The sequence below is a fragment of the Cetorhinus maximus genome, chromosome 10 (genome assembly GCF_964194155.1).
Source record: "Cetorhinus maximus chromosome 10, sCetMax3.hap1.1, whole genome shotgun sequence".
Lineage (NCBI taxonomy): Eukaryota > Metazoa > Chordata > Chondrichthyes > Lamniformes > Cetorhinidae > Cetorhinus > Cetorhinus maximus.
Window position 1 is genome coordinate 38,209,295 of NC_135888.1, and position 19,334 is coordinate 38,228,628.

A 19,334-nucleotide genomic window follows, 5' to 3' on the forward strand; every position below is an offset into this window, starting at 1 on the left:
GTAGACTAGGCACTTTTCAGGACTGAAAGTGACAGCCTTAGGCCTATTCATGAGTTTGCGTGATATACAGTGTGAAATGATCTGATCAGGGTAGCCATTATCCTGCAGGATGCCTGCGGTGTACCCTATTTCAGTATCAAGCTTGCAAGGTGAGCAAATGGCTCGGGCCCTATTTACAAGGTTGCTGATAAGACCAATCTTATAGCGTGTGGAACTGTAAGAATTCCCAATGTGTATATTGACCAATGAAGGTAGGCTTGTGGTAGACTGTGGTAGAGAATCCCCTAGCAGGTTTCTCAACCAGCACATCAAGGAAAGGGAATTCATTTGAATGCTCCATTTCCTAGGTGAATCTGAACGCATAGTTAGTGAGCTGTTGTGGCGGAGGGGAGGGTGCAAAAAAAAAATGCTACCTTGCTCATAAAACCTTAAGTAATATTTTTGCAGGCAAATGCATTAAGTGGGCATTTATTAGAAGAGTCTTTTGTATCCTCTTTCTGAAACTTTTCCTTGCCATTTGTGCTAATTTGTTATTCAGGATAAAACATAAAGCACATTTGGAAATATGGTTCTCAATTATACACAAGTTTATATTTTAAACTTGCACTTAATTGAAGAATTGCTACTACATTAAATGGAAGGGATGACATCTCCGCACCAAGTTATAAGGTCAGTGAAAGTAACTATCAATGGGATGCCAATCATTCAAAATAAATTACTATGGGAAGCAGGCAGATTATTGCAAATTACGTGTCTCCAACTCCCATTTTTAAGAGGATAATTCAAGTGAGTTCCATTTACCCAACCCATGAGACCAGGGTCTTTTGCATTATAGGCTGGGCCTTGGAAAACAGGCTGAGAGTGCTGCTCTCCTGATATTACATTGAAAATGTGCATCCGTGCTCCCTGTGAAGGAGGGAGGGGGACTGCCAGCACCTATATGATTCTTGGATGGTGTGCACTGTGGATTATTGTTGCTATGACAGCACTACAGAGGTAATTAAATGGAATTACAGAAAAAAAGCCAATCAGCATAATTGGTCAAATTCTGGTGCTTCTGCTGCAGACATAACTCCTCCCACTCCACTTCATCTCACCCTATCAGCATATTCTTCTGTTCCTTTCTCCTTCGTGGGTTTATCCAGTTTTCTCTTACATGCATCTATGCTATTCATTTTAGTTATTCCATGTGGTAGCAGCTTCCATGGACTAACCACTCTCAGGATAAAAAAAATTCTCCTGCAATCCTTAATGGATTTATTAGTAACTATCTTTTATTGAGCATCTACAAGGGAAAACATATTTTCTGCTTCTACCCTGTCACACTCCTTCATAACTTGAAAGACCTCCATTAGGTCAAATAACATGCATCTAATAGTCAGATGTAATAGATTGACTTGTGTGTGACAACACATGTAGCATATCTGTAAAGTTATCATAACTCTGATGAGATTGGTTGGAAGATTAACTAAAACATGAATATTATTTGCCAGTAATCTGAACAAAATCTGACAGGTTTAAGTTATCGTTGTTACTGGCTAGCCTGCAAGGGAGTTGGGAGCCAAAGAACAACAGGAAATAATCTTTTGCGTTTAAAGGCTGAGATGTAACTGAGAATATGAGGGCCTTTTGGAAAACCCTCCACTGGCAATGGCCTATGTTTAGGTATAAAAAGCCCAGGCTACAAACAGCACAACACTGGGCAGCTGTCTATATGCCTAGCACTTTATTTCCTTTGTGCCTTGAGTAATGAAATATCAATGTGTTCCTAAATTACACAGAATAAACATTGCGAGAAGGTTAACAAAACTGTGGGCCATGCAAACAAAATAAAATGTTCAAAGACAGCTTCATAATATCTCAAGCTGACTGATGAATGAGAATTTCAGCATCAGCACAATCACAGTGAAAAATGCTTGTTTTGTCAGTAATTTATTTCCCAAACAATCTGAAAAACAAAGTTTTGACTGCACCATTATTCCATGGCAAACTGCACATCACCCCGGTGTTTACCAACATCAGAAACTGCACCTGCTTCTTAGCTACAGACGATGTCTGACTGGATCCAGGGTGCATTATCTCTCCTGGTCCGCTCAACAGCATTTGGCTCACCATCCCATTTTTCTCTACCCTCTCTTGTTTATGGTCCACTATTGACACTGCTTTCATACGGTTCCATTACGATCTATCCCCCTGCGGCCACCACATTTTGGCCAAGGGCTTCCCTCTGGTATTTATAGTTACTCTGATGCCCCAATATTCCACCCTTAAACCCGTTTCTCTTGTCCATATGGTTCTTATTCTCTTAGTATCATCATTCACAACACGTGGATGTTGGGAGAACTGCAATTACTTTTGGCTCAACAATTGTTATTAGGCTGTCCTATTGTCTATTCAGTATCAAGTTGTAGATGAGGCACAACTTTCTTTTTAACTTTTCAACACAAGAAGGTCTAGCCACCTCCCTTTGACATTTTATGCTTAATCATGGTTGGATCTCCCACAATCAACATCCTGGGGGATACCATGGACAGGAACCTTAGCTGGATCAGCCATAAAAATACTGTGGTTCTTTCGATAGCTGTTCCAAACCTGCAACCACCACTATTTAGAAGAACAAAGGTAGCAGGCATACGACCACCTTCCAGGTCACACATCACCCTGACTTTGAAATATTCTTCAGTGTTGCTGGGTCAAAATTCTTTAACTTCCTACCGAACAGCATTGTGGAAGTACCTTCGCCATATGAACTTCAAAGGTTCAAGGAGGTGGCGCACCATCACTTATGGATGAGCAATAAATGCTGACCTTGCCATTAACGCCCTCATCCCATGAAAGGTTTAACAAAATATTCTTATTCTCCAATGCCCGACAATCTTACATCTAGTTTACACCCAATATTCAACCACCTCTTGTACAGTAGCACAGTAGTTGTTACTGGATTAGTATTCCCAAACTAATGATCCTGAGATGAAAGCAAAATACTGCGGATGCTGGAAATCTGAAACAAAAACAAAAATAGCTGGAAAAGCTCAGCAGGTCTGACAGCATCTGCGGAGAGGAATACAGTTAACATTTCAAGTCTGTATGACTCTTCATCAGAACTAAGGAAAAACAGAAATGAGGTGAAATATAAACTGTTTGAGGGGTTGGGACAGGTAGAGCTGAATAGAGGGCCAATGAAAGGTAGAGGCAAAGAAGAGATTGCCAAACATGTCATAGACAAAAGGACAAAGGGGTGTTGACGGTGGTGATATTAGTGAAGGAATGTGTTAATAGTGACATTAAGGGTAGAAAGCAGGATGAGCAAGTGACAGATGGCCCTAGTGGGGGTGGGGTAGGGGGAAGGGATCAAAATGGGCTGAAAGGTGGAGATAAAACAATGGATGGAAATAAATTTTAAAATAATAGAAATAGGTGGGAAAAGAAAAATATATTTTTTAGAAGTATAAATTATTAGAAAAAAGGGGGTTCGGAAAGGGGGTGTGGATGGAGGAAAGAGTTCATGATCTGAAGTTGTTGAACTCAATGTTAAATCCGGAAGGTTGTAAAGTGCCTAATCAGAAGATGAGGTGCTGTTCCACCAGTTTGCGTTGAGCTTCACTGGAACATTGCAGCAGGCCAAGGACGGACGTGTGGGCATGAGAGCAGGGTGGTGTGTTGAAATGGCAAGTGACAGAGAGGTCTGGGTCATGCTTTACTTCCCCCCTCCTCACTGTCCACGGGCCCAAACACTCCTTTCAAGTGAAGTAGCATTTCACTTGCACTTCCCTCAATTTAGTCTACTGCATTCGCTGCTCCCAATGCGGTTTCCTTTACATTGGAGATACCAAACGCAGACTGGGTGACCGCTTTGCGGAACACCTTCGGTCTGTCCATAAGCATGACCCAGACCTCCCTGTCGCTTGCCATTTCAACACTCCACCCTGCTCTCATGCCCACACGTCCATCTTTGGCTTGCTGCAATGTTCCAGTGAAGCTCAACGCAAACTGGAGGAACAGCACCTCATCTTCCGATTAGGCACTTTACAGCCTTCCGGACTTAACATTGAGTTCAACAACTTCAGACCATGAACTCTCTCCTCCATCCCCACCCCCTTTCCAATCCCCCTTTTTTCTAATAATTTATAATTTAAAAAAATATATTTTTCTTTTCCCACCTTTTTCTATTATTTTAAAATTTATTTCCATCCATTGTTTTATCTCCACCTTTTAACCCATTTTGATCCCTTCCCCCTATCCCTCCCCCACTAAGGCTATCTGTCACTTGCTCGTCCTGCTTTCTACCCTTAATGTCACCATTAGCACATTCCTTAGCTAATATCACCACCGTCAACACCCCTTTGTGCTTTTGTCTATGACATGTTTGGCAATCTCTTCTTTGTCTCCACCTATCACTGGCCCTCTATCCAGCTTTACCTGTCCAACCTCCTCAAACAGCTTATTTTTCACCTCATTTCTATTTTTCTTTAGTTCTGATGAAGAGTCATGCGGACTCGAAACGTTAACTGTATTCCTCTCCGCAGATGCTGTCAGACCTGCTGAGTTTTTCCAGCTCCTTTTGTTTTTGTTAATGATCCTAAGGTATGAGTTCAAACCCCACCACAGCAGCTGGGGAATTTAAGATTCAATTGCTAATATAAATTTGGAATAAAAATCTACTATCAGTAATGATGACCATGAAACCACTGAATTGTCATAAAAATCTATCTGGTTCAAAAAAGTCTCTAACGGAAGGAAACCTGTCATCCTTGCCCACTTTGGTTGACATGTGACACCAGACCCATAGTAATGTGGTTGACTTTTAATTGCCCTCTGAAATAGCCTAAGCAAACCACACAGTTGTATCACATTGCTAATCAGCAGTTCAAGAAGGTGACTCAGCACCATTTTTTCAAGGATAATTAGGGATGTTGCCATTGTCAGTGATGTCCACATTCTCTGCATGAATAAATTTTTAAAAATCTTCCAATGTGGCGATGCCTTCAGACATCTTCCCCCGAACACTTAACTCACTTCCTAAATCCCTTCATTTTGCAACATCCCTCCTTAACTTCAAAAGCCTCCTTCAAACTTTGACTGCACCTGTAGCCCTTCCCCTAATTCCAAACCTTCTCCAAGTCAATTCTGACATTAAGTTGTGAAGAGCCTGCAGATGCTTCGATGCGTTAAAGATGCTCTGTAAATGAAAAATTCTTGAAAATGTACTAAGTCATCATGATCAAGAAGGTTGCAGGACTGATTCCAGGTTTGAATTTATGTTCTCAGATTATGGGTGGGATTTTCCGGCCCCACCCACCACCAGGATTGTCCAGTCCAGCCAAAAGTCAAGAAATCATTCACACAATTTTTAATCTCCTGGAAGGAGAGCTCAAAGGTGGTGCTGTTACATATGCTCCTCCTCTGCATAATGTCATCTGCGTGCAATGTTATATAAATCAACTGGTGTTAACAAATCAGTCTTTAGTGTTTTGCCAGCATAAAACTGACAATGATATCAGTCTCTCAATGGATATCAAAGCTTTAAATATAAAATGCAATCATTTTCTTTTTTTCACCTAAGTATTTGATGTCTTGCTGACATATGTAAGATAAAGTAGACTGCAACTGGATTCGCTGGTTTCCCTGACAATGCATCACAATAGTTTGTCCTTGGAGTTGGCCGCTGAATGATAGAGCACAGAGGATCAAATCTGAGATGTTCCTAGTTTGTATCTTTCAGAGGTGGAGGTATTGCTTCTGAACTACTTGGGTGGACTGTAATTTTCCTCAATTCAAAAAGTATGCGTTTGCTTTTTTCCTTCCCTGATCCTAACTATTATTGTTGGATTCTAAGACCACACTGGCAAGTAACTGAAATGTGTTTCACCCAAAAAGGCCACTTGTCAATTTTGTGTGAAACTAATCTGTGAGAGCTTTCAGTCATTTTAACCGTAAGGTTATTACAGCCACACCTGATTCTGTCCTTACTGAGTATTCACACATAGTGAGTTTACAGCCACGGTGTCAATGGGCTTTTCGCTGGGCTGCTGAATCTCCTGCAGTGGGTCCCACCACGATGGGGGCCAAAAAATTCTGGCCAACGCTTCCATGATTTGATACTCAGTCTGTAATGTGTTACCTAACTTCAGCTGGGAAAGTAGGGTCCCAACAATTGGCATCAGTAGCTAGGAACTAGGGAAGGAGGGAAAATACAAATCAGCCAGCATTTGGCTCCTGGCCTTCCTTTCAGTGGCTACTAAATGAAAATTGCATGTGTTAATGCTGAATGAGGAAAAGGCGTGGCTGTACTTTCCACCACAGTCAGATGGCCTGCCCACTCACATGGTCAATACATGTGCATGAATAACAGGCAGGGTACAGAGGATTACTGCCACTCAACCTTGATGATAAGAGGCCTATGCTTTCTGGAGCTGAAGTGAGAGAAAAGAGCAAGCTGCATTTAGAAAAGCATCTACAGACACACATTGTGAAGAACATATTTCTATTATTTATGTATCCACAGTACTTTAAGTCAATTAATGTCACTACCCAAAAACACTATGCAAAAAGCTATGCACATTGGAGACTCCATCAGAGATGACTTTGAACTCAGGCCTCAGAATGTAAGTACATAGTTGACAAACATAAGCAATCCACATTCTAGCTTTTTCAAGTGTTTATTAAAGAACAGTCAGCCAAGAGCTTCATGTCGACAAGTGAATCACAGCACATCCCCACTCAAAAGCAAAGGTGTATCACTCTACTCTCCTTCATATAACCCAGACAACACTTGATTGCAGACTGAACTGTTATGAATTGAACAATTTACACAGTCTAAACTTATTTGCTGTAATGTTATTTACAACATCCAAATGTATCCTGTGGAGATATTTATTTTTGTAATGTGTGTTTTGAGCAGCCAGGTTCAAATCATTATTCACACCTACCCTGCGCTACAGTTGAGTACAGGTACTGAACAGTGATTGGTCATTGTGCAAGCCATACCCTGGATTGTAAATCACCAAGGGACCATTCATTCAATTTTTAATCTCTTGGAAGGAGAGCTCAAAAATGGTGCTATCACATATGCTCCTCCTCTGCATAATGTCAACTGTGTGCAAGGTTACATACATCGACTGGTGTTAACAAATCGGTCTTTAGTACTTTGCCAGCATAAAACTGACAATGATATCAGTCTCTCAATGGATATCAAAGCTTTAAATGTAAAAATGCAATCATTTTCTTTTTTTCACCTAAGTATTTGATGTCTTGCTGACATATGTAAGATAAAGTAGGCTGGAACTGGATTCGCTGGTTTCCCTGACAACGCATCACAATAGTTTGTCCTTGGAGTTGGCCGCTGAATGATAGAGTACAGTATTACATACATCCCAGCAACAAACCCTTCTGGGTTTCTTCAAATGCTGCACAGCAGTGACTAACGCTGTTTTATGGACGGAGTCAGTTTTTTAATAACCCCCTCACAACCTTGATACAATAAAATTCTTGGCTTTGACTGGGAGAATACTCAACTCGAAATGTTCTTATCAAGTGAGCGAGTCTTCATGTCAATGTGCCTCATGTATACCAAAGCTGGGGGGTAGGGAGGAAAACCAGGTCAAGTGCCTTTAACGTTCAATTAAAATCCAACATGACAGAAACTTTGGGTTGTAAAACTATCTGTACAGATAACAAGCTTGCAGTTTAAGAGAAAAAGAAAATTGAAGCTAACAACAGATGCAACAAACAGCAATGTCTGACTTTCTGCTCAGCAGAGTACACCCCTTCTTGCATTATTTCACATGAACTTAATGAAGTAAGCAATTTGTTTCAAACTTAGGACCCGGTGACATACAAAATATCATTGCATTACCTGAGGGTGCTGTTGTCATGATAAAAACACACAAGCTGCTTCTGATTTCTCTTTATTCACAAACATAAAACGATATTTGGCCCACATCATGCCAGTATTATGGTAATCTCTATATACTGCTCATATGTAATGAATGTGAAAGTCAGATTTACTGGGCAGCACGAGCTTACTACGAAAGAAATTTGACCTTGTATGCAAAATATCCCAGATAGTTGGCCCCTGAGTGAACAATAAGCCCCTCTATCATAAAGCCGTGCACTAGAAACACTATGGTATCTCATCATGATAAAAACAAAAAGCTAAAAGCTACTGCGGATGCTGGAAATCCAAAACAAAAACAGAATTACCTGGAAAAACTCAGCAGGTCTGGCAGCATCGGTGGAGAAGAAATCAGTTAACGTTTCGAGTCTTCATGACCCTTCGCCGAAGTTTTTCCAGGTAATTCTGTTTTTGTTTTGGTATCTCACCATCTCTCATTAGTGATAATGACAGATTATCTTAGGACAAACAACTATATTTGTATTCATTAAAAAGTAAAACTAAACAGGGGCAAAATATACTTACCAGAGTTTGATAATTACACTTACCATATTGTATATTTCCCAAAGTGATAAAAGCTCGAAAATGTTCTCAGTTCATGGTAATCTTTTCATGGCATATGCATGTCACTAGCAAGGCCAACATTTGATGCCCATCCCTAATTGGCCTTGAACTGAGTGGGTTGCTAGGCTATTTGAGGGCAGTTGAAATTCAACCAAATTGCTGCATCTGGAGTCACATGTAGACCAAACCAGGTAAAGATGGCAGATTTGCTTCCCTAAAAGGGCATTAGTGAACCAGATGGGGTTTTACAATTTATGGTAGCTTCATGGTCATCATTACTGAGATTAGCCTTCAATTCCCAATTCAGTGATCAAATTTAAATTCACTAGCTGCCGTGGTGAAATTTGAACCCATGTCCCCAGAGCATTGGCGTGGGCCTCTACGCCACGGCCTCCCCATGACCCACGCGGAAAACAAACCCCATGGAGTCTTTTTCTGTCACCATGTCTCTGCTGTGTTTTCCAAGTGAACTAAAGTAACTTAGGCTGTCAAAAGATATTTAACCCAGACAGCTTGTTCATTGAGTATTAAAGCATGTTTCTTTTAATAAGCAGGTAAGCAAGTTATTAAATCAATTATATTTCCCTTGATTATTGTAGGCAATGGTGGTGGCTCTTTCTCACAATGACCAATTTGTATACAGATCTGGGAAAACAGCTAGAAAAGCTCCCTGAATACGGGACTGTTTCCTGAGCAATCTATGTTAAACAGAGATGAGGCACCTCCCATTCAAGTGGAAATTTATGAAACCGCATAACTGGATTCCCCATCGTCCCCAATATAAAGAAGGGAAAACATCAAAATAATCCCTTCTCAGAATACAGTTAGAAGTGTAAATACTTGCCTTTGTATAACACCTTCACAATTTTAGAATGTCCAAACTGTTTTACAGCCAAATAAACACTCTTGAAGTTTAGTCACTTGTAATGTAGGAAATGCAGCAACCAATTTGAGCACATCAAGGTTCCACAAACAGAAATGAGATAGTACCAGCTAGTCTGTTCAAGTGCATTTGGTTAAGGGGTAAATATTGGCCAAGACACAAAATAGTATAATGGAATCTTTTAAAGCCACCAGAGAGAGTGAATGAGGCTTTGGATTTATATCTCATCTTAAAGACAGCACCTCCAACAGTATAGAACTCCCTCAACTCTGCACTGGACTGTCAGGCTAGATTTACTGCTTAAAGTCTTTGGAGTAGGGTTTGAACATTCTGACTCAGGCAGGAGTGTTACCAACTGAACCAAGAGGAATGTCATAGTAGTAGAGACATTCTAAATTTGTAATATGGCTTTGTAACTACTAATTATTAAAAATGAATCAAACATTCTCTAAACATTTTTTAAAGTGAGATGGATTCCCATTCAAGTTTGACCAGGTTGGGTCTACATCCATTGGAGTTTAGAAGAATGAGAGGTGATCTTATCAAAACATATAACATCCTGAGGGGACTTGATAGGGCGGACACTATGAGAATGTTTCCTCCTGTGGGGAAGACTAGAACCAAGGGATGTGGTTTAAGAATAAAAGGTCTCTCCTTTATGATAGAGATGAGGATTTTTTTTTCTCTCAGAGGGTTATTAATATCTGGAATTCTCTTCCCAGAAAACAGTGGAGGCTGAGTCATTGAATTTATTCAAGGCTGAGTGAAACGGACTTTTGATAGACCGGGGAGTCAAGGGATATGGGCGCTGAGAGGAAGGTGAGTTCAGACCACATCCAGATCAGCCATGATCTGAATAACCTGGAAAAACTCAGCAGGTCTGGCAGCATCAGCGGAGAAGAAAAGAGTTGACGTTTCGAGTCCTCATGACCCTTCAACAGAACTGAGTAATATTAGGAGAGGGGTGAAATATAAGCTGGTTTAAGGTGGGGGGGGCGGTGGGGAGACAAGTTGGGGGGGGGGGGTGGTGGTAGTAGGGACAAGCAAGCAGTGATAGGAGCAGATAATCAAAAGATGTCACAGACAAAGGAACAAAGAGGTGTTGAAGGTGGTGATATTATCTAAGCGAATGTGCTAATTAAGAATGGATGGAAGGACACTCAAGGTACAGCTCTAGTGGGGGTGGGGTGGAAAGACTGACAGGGCATTAAAGGTATAGATTTAAAAATAATGGAAATAGGTGGGAAAAGAAAAATCTATATAAATTATTGGAAAAAACAAAAGGGAGGGGGAAGAAATGGAAAGGGGGTAGGGATGGAGAAGGGAGTTCAAGATCTAAAGTTGTTGAATTCAATATTCAGTCTGGAAGGCTGTAAAGTGCCTAGTCGGAAGATGAGGTGCTGTTCCTCCAGTTTGCGTTGGGCTTCACTGGAACAATGCAGCAAGCCAAGGACAGACATGTGGGCAAGAGAACAGGGTGGAGTGTTAAAATGGCAAGCGACAGGGAGGTTTGAGTCTTTCTTGCAGACAGACCGCAGGAGTTCTGCAAAGCGGTCGCCCAGTTTACGTTTGGTCTCTCCAATGTAGAGGAGGCTGCACTGGGAGCAACAAATGCAGTAGACTAAGTTAGGGGAAATGTAAGTGAAATGCTGCTTCTCTTGAAAGGAGTGTTTGGGCCCTTGGACGGTGAGGAGAGAGGAAGTGAAGGGGCAGGTGTTGCATCTTTTGCGTGGGCATGGGGAGGTGCCATAGGTGGGGGTTGAGGAGTAGGGGGTGATGGAGGAGTGGACCAGGGTGTCCCGGAGGGAATGATCCCTATGGAATGCCGCCGGAGGGGTGAAGGGAAGATGTGTTTGGTGGTGGCATCATGCTGGAGTTGGCGGAAATGGCGGAGGATGATCCTTTGAATGCGGAGGCTGGTGGGGTGATAAGTGAGGACAAGGGGGACCCTATCATGTTTCTGGGAGGGAGGAGAAGGCGTGACGGCAGATGCGCGGGAGATGGGCCGGACACGGTTGAGGGCCCTGTCAACGACCGTGGATGGAAAACCTCGGTTAAGGAAGAAGGAGGACATGTCAGAGGATCTGTTTTTGAAGGTAGCATCATCAGAACAGATGCGACGGAGGCGAAGGAACTGAGAGAATGGGATGGAGTCCTTACAGGAAGCAGGGTGTGAGGAGCTATAGTCGAGGTAGCTGTGGGAGTCGGTAGGCTTGTAATGGATATTGGTGGATGGTCTATCACCAGGAATTGAGACAGAGAGGTCAAGGAAGGGAAGGGAAGTGTCAGAGATGGACCATGTGAAAATGATGGAGGGGTGGAGATTGGAAGCAAAATTAATAAATTTTTCCAGGTCCCGACGAGAGCATGAGGCAGCACCGAAGTAATCATCGATGTACCGGAGAAAGAGTTGTGGGAGGGGGCCGGAGTAGGACTGGAACAAGGAATGTTCCACATACCCCATAAAGAGACAGGCATAGCTGGGGCCCATGCAGGTACCCATAGCCACACCTTTTATTTGGAGGAAGTGAGAGGAGTTAAAGGAGAAATTGTTCAGTGTGAGAACAAGTTCAGCCAGATGGAGGAGAATAGTGGTGGATGGGGATTGTTCAGGCCTCTACATCCATGATTCCTCTGACACCTTACGTCACATCAACAATTTCCAGTTCCCTGGCCCCAAGCGCTTCCTCTTCACCATGGACATCCAATCCCTCTACACCTCCATCCCCCACCAGGATGGTCTGAGGGCCCTTAGCTTCTTCCTTGAACAGAGGCCCACATGTCTGTCCTTGGCTTGCTGCATTGTTCCAGTGAAGCCCAATGCAAACTGGAGGAACAGCACCTCATCTTCCGACTAGGCACTTTACAGCCTTCCAGACTGAATATTGAATTCAACAACTTTAGATCTTGAACTCCCTCCTCCATCCCCACCCCCTTTCCGTTTCTTCCCCCTCCCTTTTGTTTTTTCCAATAATTTATATAGATTTTTCTTTTCCCACCTATTTCCATTATTTTTAAATCTATACCTTTAATGCCCTGTCAGTCTTTCCACCCCACCCCCACTAGAGCTGTACCTTGAGTGTCCTTCCATCCATTCTTAATTAGCACATTCGCTTAAATAATATCACCACCTTCAACACCTCTTTGTTCCTTTGTCTGTGACATCTTTTGATTATCTGCTCCTATCACTGCTTGCTTGTCCCTACAACCACCAATTTCTCTCCCCCCACCCACCCCACCTTAAACCAGCTTATATTTCATCCCTCTCCTAATATTACTCAGTTCTGTTGAAGGGTCATGAGGACTCGAAACATCAACGCTTTTCTTCTCCGCCGATGCTGCCAGACCTGCTGAGTTTTTCCAGGTAATTCTGTTTTTGTTTTGGATTTCCAGCATCCGCAGTAGTTTTCTGTTTTTATCAGCCATGATCTTATCATTCACACCCAGTTCCAGATTTTCATTTAGGTTATTGAAAAATGCAGATTAGATAGGGAAATAAAAACTACAGGAAAAATCAATAATGCACCTTTCTGGATCTACTGTTTGAAGAATTTGTGGTTAAGGCTTTATTTACTGTGCAAATTGTAGATATTTCACAACACATTCTTGAACTAAGTTTAGGCTTTCACTGGTACTAGGAGTGTTCCACATGTTTACATCTGCAATAAATCCCACAGTTCACTTCACAATGTAAGTATGTATCAGAGGTCCTATTCAGCCTATGGTAGCAAATCCATCTAGAATCATCTATCATGTCATTCATAACAATTCAGAAGATGTTTCCCCCCATATCCAGCTCAGAAGTCCATTCCAGAGAGAGGTGAGGAAAAGTTTCCCGCTATCCCTCCTAAATTTGCCTTTTCCCAGTTTTAACTTATGTTTGATTGCCTGGTGTCACCATTTTATTTCAGCCAGATCGACCTCGATACTTAGACGAGCAGCAATCATCGTCAGGCTGCCACTCGGCTCAAATTTTCCCCTAACTCAACATTGCTCCACTTTTTTTGCCAGGTCTTCTGAGCCCAACTTTACCAGAAATGCAGAGTGCAGGATCCCTCGGAGAGCTCTGTCACAGCGGAATAGAGTCAGGGGGAAGACAGGACACAACCCCATTTTACAGCACTAGCTGCTGTATGATAATTGTAAAGGTCCAGTGTGAATGTTAGGGAATGGGTGCTCGTGAATGGATGAGTGGATGAACTAGTGAATGGATAGGATGGTAATGTGTTTGAGGTAAATGGGTAGATGAGTGAGGTGGCACGTGGGTAGGGTGGCACATTGGTAGGGTGGCAGGCGGCTAGGGTATCAGGTGGCTAGGGCTTCAGATGGCTCGGGTGACAAGTGGCTAGAGAGGTAGAAGGTGGCAAGGGAGGTGATTGTGTGGTTGGGGGGTGTAGTCAGGGGCTTAGGGGGCTAGTCAGGGAGTCAAAAAGGTGTCAAGGATTAGTGTGAGTGATAGGGAGTTAGGGGGGTCAGTTCTAGAGTTACCTAGGAATTAGGCTAAGATTTTTCTATCTAACATTTCCTGGGTAACTATTCAGGTAAGTACATCAGAACTATCCAAAGTCTCTGACTCCAACTCAGAGTCAGAGATATTTGCAGATGGCTCTGGGAGCTGGGGGATTGCCCATCGGAAGTTGAAATTTCCTTCGTAGGTCAGTGCTTCAGGACTTCCGCAGGATCCAGCTGCTTATCTATGGCCATACATTCCTTCTCCAATAGCCTGGGGAGTAGAGGGTTTGGGCCTTCATGTACCTGAATAAAATTTCCTCTTATTCACCTCCACTGAAGACTGAAGGACCCAAATTGCCCCTGTCTTTCTTCAGGGCTCTGGTAAGATGAATTTTCCTTGTGATTATTCTCTGCCTCCCTTCCAAGGTTAATAAATATACTTTGTGCATCATATGGAGAAAAGTGACCCAGGTTTCTGCATTTTCTTCAATGGTTCACCTGGATAGAGCTTAACAATGTGAAAATGTTGCATAGCATTAGTTAGACTAGATTGCAAAGCTTTGTCACATGCATTTTTGTTGAAGATTATACACAGAAGTTATACCCATGCAATTTTCTTTCCTGTTGCCAATACTTCATCCATCAGCTCCACATTACAAAGCTTTGCCTGATTCCCACAGTGATGGATGAATATTCATAACTAACAGGATTCTGCATAAATTATTTTTTATCAATCTGATTGCTTATAACGGGACTGAACACTGGTGTTAAGATATTTTTTTAAATGTCAAGCAAGTGTCCTTCTGTTTATTGAGCAAAGGAAGATATTAAGGAAAGACAAACAAATTGTCAGAAATGCACAGTCAGCCTCAAAGGAAAATATATATTAATATTGGGAACTAACCTTTCAAAAATAGGTTCCCATCGAGTAGAGGGGGCTATATTGGTTAGCCCTCAAAAATGGGCACGGGTTCACGGTGTGCAATTAAACTGCGCCTATCGATTACAATGCACACCAACATCGTACTTACCTGCTCATTAAAATGATTTGTGTGTGAAGCCAGCATGAACCGTGCTGTTCAATGGCTGCATGAGTCAGCATGGGGCTCACTTATTCCAAGCTGCTCTTCCTAAAGGGAAGATGCACTGTGGTTGCAGCAGCTGCTGGGAATCGAGCAGTGAAGAAAAAGTTTGTTTCAAACATCCCTAACAACAAGAATACAAAGAAAGCCGTATGATGGATAAACCACACTAAATTGCAAGCTGAGAAACAGAAATGCAAAGGAACATTAAGAGACACTTATCTATCAGGCAAAAACAGTTGGTAACCAAGGACAAATCTTGGGTTGCTAAGGGATCAGCTGTACAGTCTTGACATAAGACACCGCTGAACAGGTGTAAATGACATGGTTTATAAGGTGACTCCACTAAACTTAACAAACCATAAGCAACAAAGGCTCCATGCCAGCCTGAAGGAACCAGTCATTGAGATGTCTGTAAAATCACAAAGGAAGTGTGGACATGAGGAAGAGCTAGTAACAGCTAATACAATATCCACCTTTGTTCACTGCAGTGAGTTAAGACAGAGGTCCCCTTGTCTGATGAAGAAAAGAGGCACCTAAGAATTCAACAGACTTCAAGTGATCCTTGACTATCGAGCACTTCAAGGGTCCAAGATAGGTCCAGTGTTAGTGGTTAAATAAAAGATCTTTGTGAGAGATAGGTATTTGTATGTTTCTGCTAAGATGTTTCAGGACAATGACCACCATTCGAACAGATAATGTGGGAGGTGTGAAAATCATCAATAATTCCGACTGCAGGCAGCAAATTTGCCCTTAGAAAAAGTGGGAAATTGTACAATGTGGGAGAGCACGGTCTCCAAGGTTTTCAGACACTGTTCTGGAGTTCTTCTTCAAGATGGTGGACTGGAGGAGAAATATTGTCTATTTGTAGGGGACCTGGAGGCCCTTCAGACACACTGTTAAAAAGCAGCGGGAATAGTGGGGGTCAGTGTCAGGAGTCAGGCCCTGAGATTTTGGATGCAGTGCTGCAAAAAAATTCAATGATCTCACACGAGTGATCAAGGTCATTTTCAAAATCCATTTCCTACCATTAGCCTCAGCCATTGCTCAATCCATCACACCCCCATCACTCACCTACCAACAATCTCTTACAATCACAACTCTTATCCAACATACATAGCTTCACCTCATCCTCATCCACTTAGCACTGCTGCAAGCCTCATGCACAGATTGCACATACCACCAGCTATTCAACCATGACAGCTACATCACACAAACAGATTGCCTGACACGCAGTGACCAATTTACCCGTCTCTTACAGGACAAAGTGGCGCAAAACCAGAGGCAGCAGGAGCTACCAGGAGGGGGATAGGCCCACCCATAGGCATATTGTATTCCCCATAGAGGGGATGATGCTGGTCATTACTGGAAGGGCCATTGCTAATGCCATGGCCAGTGGCAGGACCGAAACCATCGAAAATCCGGCAGTGCCCTTGTTGTTGTCTTTCAGCCAGCCAGCCCAAACTGCTGCCACCCATGCTGAGATGGTGCAGTCCATAACCACGCCTTTAAGCTAAGAGCTGCTCGAGGTCATCCTCCAAGGCCACTTACAGTCTCCCCCACTGAAAGTCAGCAGCTTCCACCAGCCATGTTACAGTCACTGGGGCAACACTGCACAGGAGGATGAAGACGGACAAAGGAACACAAGAAGATAGGCATTGAGAGAAGACATAAGAGTAACTGGTTTATGTTTGTGTACAGCATGGCATGATTTCATCTTATTTTGTGGTAGCTTTATTTTTCATTGTGGTCAAGTGTACGCTGTGATGGTCTATGACAAAGACAACTTATATTTATATCACACCTTTATGTAATTAATGTCCCAAGGTGCTACACAGGAGTGTTATAAATTAAAGATAGACACTGAGCCTCATAAGGCAATATTAAGCAGATAGCCAAAAGGTTGGTTAAAGAGGTAGGTTTTAAAGAGCATCTTAAAGGAAAGGGAGGTAGAGATCTGGAGATGCTCATGGATGGAATTCCAGAACTTTGGAATTGAGAAGCTGAAGACACAGCCACCAATGGTGGAGCAATTAAAATTGGGGATGCTCAAGATACCAGAATTAGATGAGCATAGATATCTTGGAAGTTTATAGGGCTAGAGGAAATTAGTGTGATAGAGGGGCTAAGTCATGCAGGGCTTTGAAAGCGAGGATGAGAATTCTAAGCTCAAGGAGTTGTTTGGACCTGGAGCCAAGGTAGATCAGCAACCGCAGGGGTTATAAGGGAATGGACTTGGTGCAATTAAGGACAAGAGTTGCAGAGATTTGGATAACCTCATGTTTACAGAGGGCGTGAAAGATCAGCCAGGAGTGCATTAGAATAGTCAACTTGAAAGTCAATAAATGCAAGGATAAGAGTTTCAGCTGTAGATGAGCTGAGGTAGTGGTGAACTCAGGCGCTGTTACAGAGGTGGATTTAGGTGGTCTTAGTGATGGTGTAGATATGTGGTCAGAAGCTCACCTCGGGGTCAGCTATGACAACAAGGTTGCGAACAGTCTTGTTTAGTTTCAGACAATTGGCAGGCAGAGCGATGGAGTCGGTAGCTAGAAATGGTGTTTGCAATGGGCACTGAAGACAATGGCATCAGTCTTCCCAATATTTAACTGCAGTAAATTTCTTCTTATCCAATACTGGATGTCAGATAAGACTTTTGATAATTTAGAAACAGTGGAGGAGGTGATGATGGTGGTGGTGAGGTAGAGCTGGGTGTCTTCAGCGTACACATGAAAATTAACACTACGATTTTGGATAAAGTTGCCATGGAGCAGCAAGTAGATGAGAATAGGAGTAAAACTAAGGCGTGAGGCTGTTGGTGAATGGGGAATTGAACTTGTGGTTACTGGTATTGCATTCAGGTCCATTATTCATAGATAGCCGTTGCAGAAAGGGAATGTCTAAGCTGCCTCCTATCTTCCTTATCCTCTTCTATCTTTTCCTCCTCCATTTCTTGCCATATAGCAACAAGAGTTGTCCCCTTATGGTGACAAGGCTGTGCCACATGCAGCAGGCCACCATGGCCTTTGACATCCACTCTGCTGAGTTCTTCAGGGCTCCTCCAGAGCGGTCCAGGCAGTAGAAGCATTGTTTCAGCATGCTGATTAACTGCCTTACCATATTTCATGTGGCAGCGCGACTTTCATTTATGCATGAGGTACTGTTATGCAAGGGTTACGCACTGGAATCATCAGTCATATCATTAGTGAATAGCCCTTACTACCCTGTAACCACACTTTGGGACGTTGGACTGCTGCATAATGAAGGCATCGTGACTGCTGCCAGGACACCAAGCATTGACCTGAATGACTCTCTGCTTATGGTCACACATCAGCTGGATACTGAGGGAGTGGAATCCCTTTTGGTTCCACAATAGGGCAGAGTGAAATGTTGCATCTGTAAAGTGATATGTGTGTAGTTAATGGCAGCATGTACTATAGGCAAGCCTGCAATCCTAGTGAAGCTGGATGCAAAAGAAAATGAAATGTAGTGGGAATCTCAGTTATTTCCCTTACACAACATCGGAGAGCAATCTGTGAGATCTTTCTAATATCTCCAGCCCCAGCCTGGAAGAAGCCAAGCACATAAATGTAAATCACCATCATCATCTTCAGTCACTGGCAATTAAACCCTGTCCTGCTCTGGAGTTGCAGTTGTGCCTGCAACAGGTGGCAGATTAGAGTGGGGACATCCTGACTAAAACACAGAAGTCTCACACATTGTTTCAGTTAGGAGAATGGCTTCCTGAACATACTGGGTGGGTATGATGTCCTGCTGAGAGCCCTTCTCCCCCATCTTCCAGCAGCTTGATCTGCTCTGTGCAGCCTTTGCTTATTCTCCCTGTCCTGTTGTATTCCAAGGGGACAGCACCTATGTGTAGGAGCAACAAGTTTGTTCAGAAGCCTTGAAGTCATTCAGCATCTGCCACACCACTCTGTAGACTTTTGCAACTTGTAAGAAAATGCAATGCACCGCACGCTTGTACAGTCATAATGATAGCCAGAAGAAATCGACCAGCAACTAACCTGTAAGTAGTTGATGATCCGTTTAAATTGTGCTAGTGGGGACGTCCTTTCTGCTGATGAACACACATTCATTTGAACAAGATGAGAATCTTGATATGTCAAAATGAAAAGAAAAACTGAATGTTGGAAATCCGAAATAAAACACGAGTTGCTGCAAAATGCAACAGATTCTGATGTTTCCGACGTAACTCTTCAGAGAAACTTCCTGGGTGTCATCATAAGCAGAGGGAATAGGTAAAACAACAGGTAGCGGTACTGGCAGATTTCAACCCTTGACCATTGCCTTTTGCACTGCTCTTTGCTTTAGCCAATCCCACAGTCTTCTCCAGTTGGCTGGAGCATTGAGCTTTAAAATGGCAGTGCTGGTGTTAAATCAGTGCTGCATGCTGATTGCTGTAATGATCTGTCTGACCTTAATATCTCTGGTGGAATCAACT